Source organism: Uloborus diversus, chromosome 5 (assembly GCF_026930045.1).
Source record: "Uloborus diversus isolate 005 chromosome 5, Udiv.v.3.1, whole genome shotgun sequence".
Taxonomy (NCBI): Eukaryota; Metazoa; Arthropoda; class Arachnida; order Araneae; family Uloboridae; genus Uloborus; species Uloborus diversus.
In genome coordinates, this window is record NC_072735.1 from 77,924,670 (window position 1) to 77,940,194 (window position 15,525).

A 15,525-nucleotide genomic window follows, 5' to 3' on the forward strand; every position below is an offset into this window, starting at 1 on the left:
CAATTGTATCACACTTGAATAAATCCCACATTTCCAGACACTGCATTCGGTTCCCACTTAAAACGGTACCTTTGACTGCAACCAGAAATTAATAGACATTTCAAAGAAGTAACTGACATCTAATTTAATATCAGGAGCTACCTTAAATCATTATGGAGGACACCTGTTCTTGATGATTACTCTCCGCCCCCTCACATGCTTCATTCTACACTATTACTTATTAAGTTTTCGTTTTTTTACAGGATTTCAGTCATTAATCAATGATAAAAATGTGTCATATTCCGGACTCATCAAGACATACTGACCTCTAAAAATGCGCAAAGTTGTTATATGATTATTTTTGACAACTTACTGCGTAGTTTCTCCAAATGTAATAACGTAGCAGCGGAAAAATTGAAAGAAAATACGTATTAACTTTCCAACGGTATGTTTGAAAATATTTTATAGCTTTCATAAATATTTTGAGGTTCAAATGAAAATTAAACGCAATTAAAATTATTTTTAAGGCTTCAAAATCTCTTCTCACTGTTCGACGAGTGAGCATACTAAATGTATTACTCGAACATTTTCTTTAATTAGGTTCGTACTTAAAAGGTATATAATAGATGTTTTTTGTTTAAACATGCTATTTACTTCTCTCTGCTTGAGTATTTACAAATTTTTCTTAATAAGTGCCATTTACAATTAGTTTTAAGCGATTGCAGAACCATTAAAAATGTCACATAAACTGTAAAAAAAAAAAAAATGCTGTAAAAAGTACTGTGAATCCATGTTGTCAGTATTTTTTACCGTATCAACTTGTGCTGCAATAATTTACTTTTCTGGTATCATTTGCTGTAAAACTCTGCCAGTGCACCGTCATCATTTTATTTCAGAGTAATATTAACCTTAAAATAACTTTTATTTGCGTATTAAGCTTTTAAAAAATACAAATTTTGATTAACCCTTTGCGGCACGTAGTCTTCATTAAAGGTCACCATTTTTTTTCTGCCAATTGTTGAATCCACCATGTCTCAAAGAATCAGTGAAAAATCACATTGTAAATTAATTTTACGTCTGTATTCATGAATACAAAACAATCGCGGACAAGTTTGGAACAAAGTTAACACTGGCTTTTGATTTCACCCAAGATTTATGTTTAAAGACATGGAACTCATCACAACAAATGACCTCCTACTTTTCACCATTTAGTTACAGAAAAAGTTACCTAGTTCGTTTGGAACGAATCCGCGTCCATTCTCAGATGACAAAGTAGCCAATTTTTGAAAAGGAAGAGCAGAGAAAAGAAAACGGAAACAAAAAAGGTACCGTTCTTTTATTTGATATGTTCTTCACGGTAACCTTGGAATGAATGATTTAAGCAAAATGGCTGAAGACGAAAAGAAGGAGAAAGAGAAAGGCTTTTTAAAGCTGTCACAGATAGGGTTCATAAATAGCTCTAATGTGACAAGCCTTTGACGCTCTTCAAAAAGTAAAAAGAGTGTTTTAAATGGGAAGAGATAATTGCATTCTATTGGAAAGTTTAATGAGAAAAAGAAATCGCTTTCTGGTACAGACAATTTAATATGCGGCATGTTCAAGGAGAAGCCTTTGACATTATACCGAAGACAGACGATTTCGCTTCATCTGTTGGAACAATATTTGTCAAATGAATGTCATTAGTATAAAGTTCTGGATAATCAGAACAGAAATTCTAAAATTAAGCAAATATAATCACGTTTAGCAATTACTCGAAAGCTCTTTCTGTTTATGTACAGAAAGAAAATGATGAACTTTTTTGTTATTTAACAGTGTTTACTGTAAGCAGGGATGCCCCGAACTTACATTTTTAGGAGGGCAGAAATATTCAATTCGTCGAATGGAACTCCAAATAGCCAATGATGATAATTTTGGCGAATGGGCTTCCAAATTTCGCCGAAGAGACCATATTTTTTCGAATAGAACTCCTAATTTCGCCGATCAATGAACATTTTGCCGAATGGTCAGAAACATTAGTCGAATAATGAACCTTTCGGAAGGTCACAGTGACCTCCCGTGACCTCACATCAATGCGTCCTGACTGTACGATATAACTTCCATTATTGCTTTAAAACTTCCTCGACGAAGCTAGGAATTATCTTCGATGAGGGGTAAGAGGTTACCAACGTAAGGGGAGCATTTGTCCCTTTGCTCCCTAGCTGGCGCAGCCCCTGCACAGATGTCAAACACAATCGCATTGCTGTTCCACATTTCAATCTAATAATAAACCACTCTTTGAGTTGTTTATTGAATAAGAGACGGGTCGTATACTGCTGTTTACATCAGTAACCCTAAACACATACGAGGCGTTTAAACATCACCATTTTTCAGCTTCGAAAGTCAGTAGAACTCAAAGCCTTGAACGCTCAAGATGGTTCTGTGCAGCCACAACACGAAACTACTTCCGGTATTTTTGTTTCTACGAAACGCATAAACTGGCACGGGCAAGCTGGATCTTCGAAATGTGTGTTGGTCCCTCGTAAATTCCACTTTAAAAAGGACCAGTTTTTTATTTCCATCGACGCGGGCATTTATGTAAGGCTCAAAATGGTCGTAACGTCGTGTTTACGAGCGTTTAGTAGAGGCGGGGAAGGGGAACGAAATCACGAAAATATTTTCGGCTGCCATCGGAACATGATTTAAGCTCCTCTGCGAAAGCCGAAAGCGAAACATATGCTTTCACTTACGGAGAATCGTAAAATCTGGACGACTTTTAATGTGTGAAACGATGCGTTGTCGATGAAAAGAAATAAGCAAAATTATTCCTTTCGGAATATCCTAAACATGGCGTGTGGTACGAACCATTGAAAAATTAAAGACGAAAAATTAAAGAATAATAACAGTTTACTCTGTTTAGCGTTAGAGAAAATGGCCATTCGGAAGGAGCATTTTATATTAATTGATTTGTAGCTTGTTGACATGCGATGGTCTGAGGAAGAAAAATCAAAAGATACCAGACTATACTTTACATTTCACATAAATGTTTATCAAAAAGTTTTGGTGCAAGGTTCATGTATTTTTAAAATAAGTTTTTTCAAAAGTTTTACACAAGGAATTAAAGATCTTTGAACATTTATTTTTAAATTGTATTTTTGTATGCTTTATTATTGAGACGTCACAACATTTTCAATTCACAAAAATTCAATTCACAAAAACTTTTCGTTGAACATTTGTCGTTAATGAATAAGAAATGTTTGTGTTGAAAAGTTTTCTGTTTTTCTTTGACAAATTATAATTGTTTCTACCACTTTCCGATCAAACTCTTTTTTTCTAACCACGTGCTCATAATATTCTTTGGATTAAAACATGATGCTATCTCAGAGAAAAGAATCTTTAGTATTGTCTCAAAATCTCAACCTTTTGTTCAATTTCTTTTCTTTTTTTCTTCCTTTTTTTGGAAAAGCAAAAAATATAAAATTGCAATTAATCATCAAATATTTAGTTTATAGGTTTTGCGGCCTTAAGCAGGGAGAAAACTTTAAATTTTCTATACCAATCCATTCTCTAAGCCAATCCATCCGGCGAATATCCTCACTCTCGAGAAATTAGTTGATCAGAATAGCTCTATGTGACCTCGCGTTATCGCCCATTAAGATGAACTCGGGCCCACTAAATCCTGGAAAAGGCGAACATAGGGCTTCCAGAACTCATCCCTGTTACTATACCTTACACCAGAGCCTCTGTCAAAGATGTGGAGATGTGTGCGGCCCTCCAATATGACACCTTCCCAGACCATTACACCGTCATCGCCATAACTGTCGATTTCGTGTACATTGGAGGGTAGATAGCCGGTCCCTGGCTCTCACCATATAAAAAGTACTGCGAGAATCGGTGTTGAGGCTAAAATGGGACTTGTCAGTGAACAGAACGGTCGCCTACTTTGCTCCATACTACAATTACTATACGGCCGTGAGCAGGTAAAGAGCAGTAACTACAAATATTTCATTCTTTACCATTTTTGTCATCTATTGTACGTTAGTTTTATTGTACAAGCTTGCTAATTTGGTTTCTACTTAGTAAAAAATAAAAAAAGGCCCGAAAAAAAAGCATCTAATTCCAACACTTCTCTTATGGAATCCAAAACGTGTTTCTTCAAATGTCTCAAAATCTCACTTCTGCAGATCCTGCCGTTTACCATTTCACGGCAGTATACTGCCTGCACCATGATAATCGGACTATCCTGTTCGTAGACGTAAGCGGGACGTAAATAGCTGGTCTTCTAGCAAAAAACCCTCTCTCATTCAGTTTCTTTTGGAAACAGTCACCCTTGTTACATGGAGTTCATGTGATTGCATATCGGTCCCGAAAGAGTTGAGAAGCTGTAGTCTCTCTGTTACATCTCGCTAAAATTGACAAATGGCTATCTTCCCTGGCCGTCGTAGCTCTTGGATGACCCTGCCCAGGCTTTCCCTCGATTGATTCAGTCTGGTAGAACTGATGCACGACTCTTGGTGTTAAATTAAACTATATCCGGATTTACGATTGTCCAGCCTTTAGCTTCCCCACGATTCGCCACCATCTAAACGTTAGTGGTTACTCATTTTTATTGTTCCGATGTGAATTTATCCAATTGCTGCAAGATAACACCTAGAAATTCACCGAGATATGATAGCGAACGAAATTCGACCTACCCTCCACGCGCTTATAAAGCTTGTTTTTCTAATGGCTCCGCCTACAAACAATTTTACTCTTAAGTATTTCCGTACAAGATTTGCATTTTTATCTAGAAACAATGGTTTTTCCATCAATTCAGTTCTTCTCATGCATTTCAATAAATAATATAAGTTCTCTTAATTTATTGCACAGGGGACATATAGGACAAAAAAACATATCCAGAAGGTAATTTCTGGCTTCTATACTGCTCATTTAGCCTTCGATCAAAAACAAAAAGTTTGTCATGATCAGTCAAATGCAATAATAAAAAATTCTTTTCGGTTTGCATAACTTTTAAAACTTGAAATTTCTCAGACATTTGTCATATTTCTGCGATTTCTAATTAATATACATCATTATATGTAACAAAATATTCTGTTGCACATACTAATCGGTAAAACATACGAGAAAAGACTGAAACAAGATGCCACAATAAGTAAGATGCTTTAAATATAATGCATATTTTTTCTAGATTTCCACGAAATAAATTTCTCAAAGTTCTTCAATGTAAATAAAATCTTCAATGAAAAATCGCATCAAATATTTTTTTTACTATTTTAATAACTAATTTTTTGCTTTTTAATGCCTGGAATATTAAAAAAAAAAAAAAAAAAGACACCGCAGACAATGTAACCACATAAATGTTCCTTCAACAAAAAAAAAAATAAATAAAAAAATAATACTTTACCTTGTACGAAAAAGAAAAAAAAATCAAATTTTAAGGAGAAACCAAAAAACAATCAAATCTTTGCCAAAATTTCATTTATGAATCCACTATTCACCTGTCCATGGCGAGGGAAAAACAAGAGATCACGACAATCATTCAATCTTTAATCTTCTTTTTAGCGAGCAGGCGTGACTATGGCATAGAAGCTTTTTCTGTGACAAAGGCACCAGGATGTTCCCATAATTCATGTCACCCTCCCATCTGATTGACCCTCAGACCAGGTAGTCTTCTTCGTTATCTTACAAAAAGGGGTAATAGAATAAAACTAGATCGAAGAATCACGGATCGGCAAAGGCGGTCCAGCTCGTTAACTGTTCGTCTGCGTGTGGTTTCTGTACCTCCCTTGCATACTAATTACAGGATGAGTTGAGCTGTAGCGTTTTTGTAAGGTGGACTTTATTATTAAAAGCGAAAGTTGGGGGGTTAATGATCATGAATGAAATTTGAAGTTCAGTGACAAGATCATAAAAACCTACATCAGACACTTAGAAAAGTTTTCTAGCTCATTTTAAAGGTGGTTAAATAAGAAAGCAAAATTAACTTTCCCACAGCTTTTGATAGCATATGGTTTTGTTCCCATTGCAACTGGATCCACTCAATAAAATTAAGAGTGCCTGAAGAATTACAAGCAATCAAAAGTGCCCCTGCCTTAAATATTTAAATTGCCCTCTTTTCTGCTTACACTGTAAAAAAGAAAAAAAAAAGTGTAACCTTACTCCATAAAAGCGGTGGCAGGCCGTCTCCATAGCAACGGAGTAACTTAACTGATAAACTGGTGTACGCTCATAACGTTACACCAGTTTTCTCAGTTAAGTTACTCCATTGCTGTGGAGGAAGCTAACCGCCGGAATAAGGTTACGCTAAGTGCAGAATGCTGCCACTGTATTTGCGGAGTAAGGTTACACATTTTTTGAGCAATCATGCTTGCTAATTGGTTTCATTTGACCATCCGTGATGTCCGGTTCCTTTTTCAACAGCACCGTCCTCTGCAGGAGCGACTCCTCCCGGTAGACGCTGCTCCTGGTCGCTGGCGTCCATGTCCTAGACACAAGCACCCTCATACACATCCACACACGCGCCTTTACACACATAAACCAACGTGCATACACACAGGTCTACGCACGCACACAAGCCTACACATACACAACTATGCACACGTAACCGCCTAAGAGGAGGGACAGGAACCGTTTCAAGAAACAAGCGAGTGGAGTAGTAACCAATGAGTAGGATCCTGTCGCAACTCGTGATTGCGAAAAACATAGTTGAATTCAAAATTTCAGAATTCAAATTAATTAATTATTTTTTTTACACTGTAGTCTATTAGTCCAATATTTATTGGACCAATATACCATATTGGATTAACATACCATAAAGACAGGAGGAAATTTGATCATATGAACGACAAATCGTGTTCTTAAATAGTGGATTGTTCAAATGAAACGATTCGTTTATATATAGCCATATAACTAGAGCAAAATTTAATCATATCAAAAAACAATTCATGTTTTTAAATCATGGATGGTTCAAATCACATTATTGGTTTGGAACGAATAAATTCTTTTGGGAACAGAGAGCGCAACTGATGTATTTCCGAATGTTGTGCAAGGTTTCATGGCAATACCCAACTTTCTTTGTTATGGTGTCCACAAAAAATGCCTGGGGGGACGGGATATCACGTACTAGTGATTGATTTAAATTAGCATCTGACGCTGAGCCAAGCGATTCTTACCCGATCGACAGTCCCATGGCGGCTGACCCTCTTGAAGAACTAAAGCTTCCCCATTGAGCAATGTCGCTGGGGCGTGGCAGTCGACCGGGGCCCCACTTTCCGCCATGAAGATTCGGGGCTCCTGGAGGCACAGTTCCGCCGCCAAGGGCGCCACCAGGTCCCACACCTGCATCCGATCGTCTCCCAGCACCTGCAAAAGGAATGAATAAAACATTGTTGAAACATCTTGGTGATACAAAAGAAATGCAGAATAAAATGTCAAAATGACGCAACGCTCCAACAAAACGTCGGAAAACTCTCAATGATTAAAAAAATTTTGTTGCCATCTTCTGTTTGTCTACAAATAAAATGTTTGAAATTAATTCAAGCAAAGTTTTTACAATGATTTTGAACAATGGTTTTTACTATGATTTTGAACAATGGTTTTTATTATGATTTTGAACAATGGTTTTTACTATGAATTTCTCAGCAATAGTTTTTACAAAGATATTCAAAAAAAAAACCGTTCTGGCAATAGATAGGGGACATCCTGATACCTAGCGGTATGAAATATACTTTACGACCTTTTCTCTTAATTGAGAAATACACATAAAAAATTTCAGAAAAGTCGGTTGAGTCGTTCCGGAGGAGTTCAAACACGAACACCAAGACAGGAGATTTTTATATATTAGATTAGCATGGATTTCATCGATTTAAAATTGTATCTTTGAGCAAGAACAACCAGTGTCAGATTTTGACCACATTTAGCTTATTATGATGTGTGTAGCCGAGGCTCCTTGTCAGTTTGGTCGCCGGACCCCACCTCCCCTTATAAAACTTGTCAAATTCATATTTCAATTTCGAACAGAGCCCCCCCCCAAGGAACGGGCCACTAGTTTTCAACAAGGCTGGCATGCCCTCTCGTCGGCCCTGATGATAGAAACATACCTACGAAGTAGTAAACTTTTCTGTGCAACAGCAAGCAAGGAATAACTAAATAAAGTCTCATGGTATGGAAAATATCCATCCATTCTTATCTTAGTTCTGCCCAAACACAATAAGGCACTTTTAACTTTTTCATTTTATGTGAATGAATCCTCATGAACGAAACTGTTTTGTTTAAGCTTGTTGGATGGCTTTTTTTTTTTCGATGGTTGAGGAAAAAGAAAAAATGCCCAAAGCTTTCACGGCCGGCGTCAGTATGAAGAAATAACATTTCCGGGATAATTGGCCATTGTCGAAATGGAAAAGAAAATCCAGACGTTTCGTTAAGCTCTGCGGCTGACATCAGCAGTGGTTAAGTTCGATGCGACTGATGAGCTGCTCCGGTCGCTCTGGTATTTGAGCAAACTGCTGGTGAGTGCCAGTTCCTGATTAGATGGCGTTCTCAAACTGCTGGTGGGTGCCAGTTTTTGCTTGGATGGCGTTCTCCTCTGATTGGTGCTCTGATGAAAAGTGGGAGTGGCTTTAGACTCGAAATGGGAGCGGATGTCAGTCTGTTTTGACCGTCGTGACGAGCAGATCTAAGGGCAGATTTCCATGTTTTGAACACATGTCACCCAAACGGATGGAGAACGCCACCCAATCAGAAACTGGCGCCCACCAGCAGTTTGAGAGCGCCATCTAATTAGGAACTGGTTTCCACCAGCAGTTTGCTTAAATACCAGAGCGACCAGAGCAGTTCATCAGTCGTATCTGGGGGTGCCCACCTAGAAGGGGGGGGGTCATGGTACAGATTGCGCTATTGACATTTTTAGGGAGGGGTTTTTTGAGGGGTATTTTTCTCATTTGGGGGGGGGGGGGCTCTTGCTTTTGGGGAGGTTTCCACGATATTGAGGGGGTGTGTCTTTGTCTTTAGGGAGTGGGCACCCCTGTTAGTCGCATCTAGCTTAACCACTGAGGATGCCAGCCGCAGATCTTGACGAAACGTCTGGATTTTCTTTTCCATTTTGACCACGGCCAATAAGCCCGGAAATGTTATTTCTTCATTAAAAAAAAAAAGTTATCCACTTTTTGACAGAAACATTAAGCAATGTACCAGATAGAACGCGTAACGTTTAAACGTTTTAAAATGGTTGCCACGACGTTAACTATCGTCTTAAAACGTCTATGAAACGAAATGTGCATGCAACCTGGTGCGGTGCTCAAGCCAATATTATTTCTTGAAATTGCAGTAAATAGAAGCGTCATTGATTGAAACATAAAGTGTTTTCTTCATACGATTTTCTCAAGGAATTTTAAAAATTCATAGAAAAGCAACAAATTCTCGTATGAATATATGCAGTTTGCACCACAATACTTCCCAAGTTCAAGAATTTTTTTTTATGGCAGCATAAAAAAAAAAAAAAAAAAAAAAATGAAAGAGGACAGGAAGAAAAAAAAAAAGAAAAAAATCTAGTTATACGTAATCGCTGTATAGACACAGTAAGAAAAACAAACGTAATGTGAGGTGATTAATCATTTTATTGAACAGAAAGCAATAAATACCTTTCATTTCTAAAGTTCAGTGTGAGTACCGTTAGTGGACATAGGATGAACTTGAGTACCGCTTAAATGTGGTTCCAGCAACATATGGTGCACACATTGAAATCTGGTAATGAATGGTATTGCTTTTCTTTTCTTTATTAATAACTAGTGTTACCCCTACGGCTTTGCCCGTAGTAGAAAATTAAAAGTTTTTTAGGTTCGCCTGTATACTTACAAATAATGTAGGGTGAATTTTTCGCCAATTGGCTTGCCCATGTTACGGTTCCACGTTATGATAATTTCGTAATTTACTCGTCCATCTTATGATAATTTAAATCGGGAAAATGTTCTTAAAATTGGAATAGAAAAAGAACCACGTCGAATTTTCGAAAAATTGCTTCGAGGTGCACATTCCCATGCTTCAAACTAACTTTGTGCCAAATTTCATGAAAATCGGCAAACGGTCTAGGCGCTATGCACGTCACAGAGATCCGAACAGAAAGACTTTCAGCATTATTTTTAGTAAAGATAGAGATGTAAGTCTTTTTGTCTGGATCTCTCTCTATGTCCATCTCCCTCTGTCTGGAGGTCTGGATCTCTGTGACGCGCATAGCGCCTAGACCGTTCTGCCTATTTTCATGAAATTTGGTACAAAATTAGTTTGCAGCATGAAAGGTGTGCACCTCGAAGCAATTTTTCAAAAATTCGTATTTGTTCTTTTTCTATGATTTTATTTTTACCACCAATGGTGGACTTAATTCCTTTGCACCGAGCGAATTACCCTAACATGGACGAGCAAATTACCATAACGTGGACTAGTAAATTAACACAGCATATTGGCGAGAAATTCATCATCCATTATTTGTACCATACAGGCGAACCAAATCACCGTTTAATTTTCTACAACGGGCAAAGCCGTGTGGGCACCACTGGTTGTGCAATAAAATGATTCAACACCTCACATGACGTTTGTTTTTCTTACTGTGACGATACAGCGATTACGTATAGTGACCCTTTTTTTTACGATGTCATAAAAAAAATCTTGAACCTATGAAGTATTATCGCGCAAACCGCACATTTATACGACAATTTGTCGCTTTTCTATGAAATTTTAAAATGCGTCAAGGGCTCAGACACCCTTTATGATTAAAGCCAATATGAGGCACAAGTAAAAAAAGAAGAGATAACTTCTGGAAAAAAAACAGGGTATTTACAGTGGCATTATATATCCATTAAATGTCAAATATATTATTTTCTTAATTTTTTCATAATTTGGTCACTAAAACGTTGAAATGATTTGGACTGAGTCCAAATAAATCGCACTGAGTTTCAATTTCCTGTAAATAGCCAATCTAAAGTTGTTTGATTTACCGCTGAAATCAACTTACAACTTTCAGACAGTTATCCCGGTATAGTGACATTGCACTTTCCCACAAATGACACAGGAAGTTTTATTGTCTTTTCTTACAATTGAGAAAGACAGGAGCATGTTCACTAGCATGTAGGAATGTTTTTCAAGTAACATTTCCCGACTTCATAATCGAAGTAACAGCAAGATAAATGTAAATCCGGATGATTTTGAATCTGTCTTTCATGTTCAGGTAGGTACTACATAGGCGTATGCAACAGGAATTCCGCAAGGTCAGATTGTTTTCCCAATATCAAAGGGTATCGCAATGAAATAAATATAAAATGTGTCAATTTGTTTTGATGGAGCAAAAAAGAAAAGTTATTTTAAAATCAAAAAGATGCTGAAATATAGAAATTTTGAATAAGTTTTTGAGTTACGATATTAATTAGCTTTTGAACATAGAAAAGATATTGTAAAACCATGCAATGAAGTTTTGAATGTTGATTAATAAACGCAAAAAATTTATAAACAAATCAGGCAAAACTAGCACTAAGTTGAAGAACTCGCTTCAAAAGGTGCAAGTCAAAATTTTCAAACATCGATTTTTTCCCCTTTAGTCGGAATTATGAAATACTTGACCAAAAATGATTATATTTGGTACACAGTGTACTATGGTAAAAGGTATTTTAGAGACAAAATTTCAAGTTTTTAGCAAAAAATTTAAAAGAGTTATAGCACGTCCAATTTTCCGGACTTAAATTTTTGAAATTAACATTTCATATAAACAAACGATAAAATACCAAACAAACTTCATTGTAAAATGTTCCTCAAACAATAATAAAACACAATAGGGTAAATGGCATTTTGATAGTTTGTTCTTAAACTTGCCTCTGTTTTCATTACTTATAGAAAAAAAGTTCATTTGCAAATATTTTTGCATTAAAGAATGCACATTTGTGCATCTATTTAGTTCACTAAAAGCAAAAATATTTGAATAGATATTTTTATAAACATATATGTATAAAAAGTTACCAAAATCACCAGCAATTGGCACTGATATCCCAGTGTATGACACATGGTGATCTATAGTGATTGGCACATATTAATAGAACTAGAAAATCACTTAACTTTTCACTTTTAGATTACATACGAACTTTATCATCATAAGAAACATAATAAATGTTAATCTAAAGAAGGTAATTTTGCATAAATTTATGTTAAATCACACATTTGATGTTAAAAAAGTTTTTTAGAGAAATAAAAATAAATTTGGATTGCTTCATGCAAAAAAATATCGAGATTATTGCCGTTTCATCTGCCGGTATGCAGTTTTGATTTTACGAATTATAACTGTTTCCACAGAAAAAGGAAATTTCCCGATGATTCTAAGGGATCATAAAAATTAAGCGATTCTCTGCAGTCGCAATATCTGATTGTGATGGCCAAACATTAGCATTTGTTTTTTATTGTTCATCTTAAAAATTTAGCAGTAGATTCTGTAGGACTCAAATCAATAGTAGAACCCATATTGTTGCTCCAAAAGTAACAGAAATCAAACTAGTGACACATTGCACAACACATTAGTGACTATAGGCACTTGTGCCAATTACTGGAGACTAGCAAAATTAAAGCACCACTAAATGGCATCCATCATTACTTCAAAAATCCAAAAAAGGGACAAAAATATGCTTCTTCCCACTCAAAGTAACACCTTTTAACTAAACAAAACTTTTGACAACCAAAATTTAAAATATATTTTAAGCCAGATTTTAATGGATTGATTCGCATGCTTCCCTTAAACCAGAGAAGAAGCTTTTGCAACAAAAATGTCTGATTTGACGCAAGCCACAATTGTTTCTCTTTCCTTTGCACTGCTACATTTAGTAACATGAATTGAAGTAATAATCTTTAAAGTACATGTACATTCAATTGGTATATTTAATTCTACTTTTTAAAGATTGGATATGAATCTTAATTTAGGACATTTCTGTTGAGTTTAGAAACGCTGGTTCTAGTACTATTCCTCATTTTACGAGGCCGGAAAATACGGAGGTCGAACAGTCGAGAGCCGGATTGACGTATCTCAAACTTAGCAATCATAATGACGCAAGGCATAGAAAAAAAAATCCTTCCCAATGAAATTATGTTGCCTGCGATCTCGTTACTGGAGAGTTTAGTGCATTAGGTAGTTCAAAGTAAAGGACCGACTTCAGTCAATGTCCGAAAATTTATTCAAAGAATAACAATGTCACAACACAAATACACATACACACTAACACTCATTTTTGTTTGTCAGATACGCTTCATAGGATACTAAAGAAGTGTCCATTCCCAGATTTCCCATAATGACAGCAGGATTTTCCAGCAGCAACACTTTCCTATATCAACCACGCCGTGATTGTCCGTCCATGGCCGACCTAAATCGGCAGAATCAATTCACCGACTTTCGAGTCATAAAGTACAATATTTACGAGGGTTGTGTAGCGTTCATCACAGTTCGGAAATGATGCGTTGTTTTGATGGGAAATCGGCAAAAAACGATATCATCAAATAAATACTGGCCCCAATGCTTAGGAGGAGGGGGGGGGGGGTGCTGTTTCAAAAAAGTGTTTTTTTTTCCTTTTTCTACTTGTAGTTAAACATTTCAAAAATATATTCTCAAAATTTCAAGTCGTTTCGAGCTAAATTCTCTAAGTTATCAAGCATTTAGTCTCTGCTCCTTCAAACTAGCTCAAAAAAAAAAAAAAAAAAAAAAAAAAAAAAAAATCCTTTACCCTACGTTGAGTTTTTTTTTTTTTTTTTGAGCAATCACGATTGCTTATTGTTCTCACTTGACTGTTTTGAATTCCTATCATTTTATTTTCCCACCAACACCCTCTACCAGCACCACCGTCGCGTCGACCGGCCTCACGATGCTGCTCCTCTTGCGAAAACCGTCTCCAGGTTGCGTCCATATCCTACACACACACGCCTACACACACATACACACACTCATGCGTGCGCACAGACACAAACACAGACTCCTACACTCACACATACACACTCATACTTGCACACAGATACAAACAAATATGCCTACATACACACGCACACACGAATGCCTACGCACACAGCACTGCATACACAACACGCACACACATGCATACATACACACACACACGCACCCACACACATGCCCCTACACAAACACACACACATGCGCCTACACAAACACACACACACATGCGCCTACACAAACACACACGCGCATTCATACACACACACGCTCGTGATTGCGATAAACAAAATTTGAATTCAAGATGCCAAAAATTCAAATGTTATAAAAAATTTTAATGCTTCTTTTACTAACAAAATAGCTAATTTTTCGGGAAAAATTACACTTTTAACCTCAAATTTCTGCGAAAAATTTTAAACTGAAACAAACGAGCTGATGTGTGTGCATCACATGACATCCTTTTACGCTAATTTAATGATAATAGTGCCTTGGACTTGGAGTAAACAAAGAAACACTTTAAATATTTTCACCCCAAGTTTGTCGCGAACCGAAGCAAAAAAAAAAAAAAACGTTTTATACCGATTCATTTTCCCAATATTGGCAGTTTTGATGTGATTTAATAGTTAACTCTTTAAATATCGCCAATAGTAGCCAAATCGAAACCAGATTAAAAAAAGTTTTAATAAACCGCCAAATTTGTCGCCAAGTTGGCGAAAAACTTGGCGACAAAAGCTTGGCGATATATCGCCAAGTGTGTGCAAAATTATAACACCACTTGAGTTTGCATTGAAATGAACTATGATTTCAACCCAAAAAATGGCAAAAGACCCCCTTTGGAACATTCGAATGCAACCAAAAAGGGAGGTGCACAACTAAATCCCACTAGGAATCTACGTACCAAATTTGAACTTTCTAGGACGTACCGTTCTTGAGTTATGCGACATACATACGCACATCTGCACATACATACGTACATGAAGGTGTCAGAAAAAACTCGTTGTAATTAACTCGGGAATTGTCAAAATGGATATTTCTGGCGTCTATACGTTCTTAGGTATTATATATGCACGTGCGGTCGAGTCGAAAAAAAAAAAAACCTCAACATTCATTCGGGGTGAGCAAAATAGAAATTAAGGGCGATTTTTGAGTGAAATTTTTTTCGCGAATATACGTTTTTGTAAAAGGAAGTAAAAAGATCTGAGAACGTAGGGGGGAGGATTTATTAATACTTTAATTAAATTCAAATAGAATTTGATTTCAGATAAATGTCAGCTGAGATACAGTGAACACCGCAAATTATCCTTCTGAAAAAGTGCTCTGGGAGAAGCTTTGTCACCGGCATGTCTGTGGATATTTTTTGATCAGAAATTTATAGAATATTCGTAAAATTATAAATAATAATGCACAAAAGGTTTTAAGAAATTTAATCGAACTATTTTCTTTAAAAAAAATCGTAAAAAAGTGCATTTTTTGACGCTGAAATCCCCCCCCCCTTCCCTAATTTCTAACAAAATAAGTACGAGAGCTGTATATTCTACTGAACACATAATCACTCGGGAAAAAAAGAAGAAACCATTTAACATTCATTTGAATTTAGACGTCTTGAA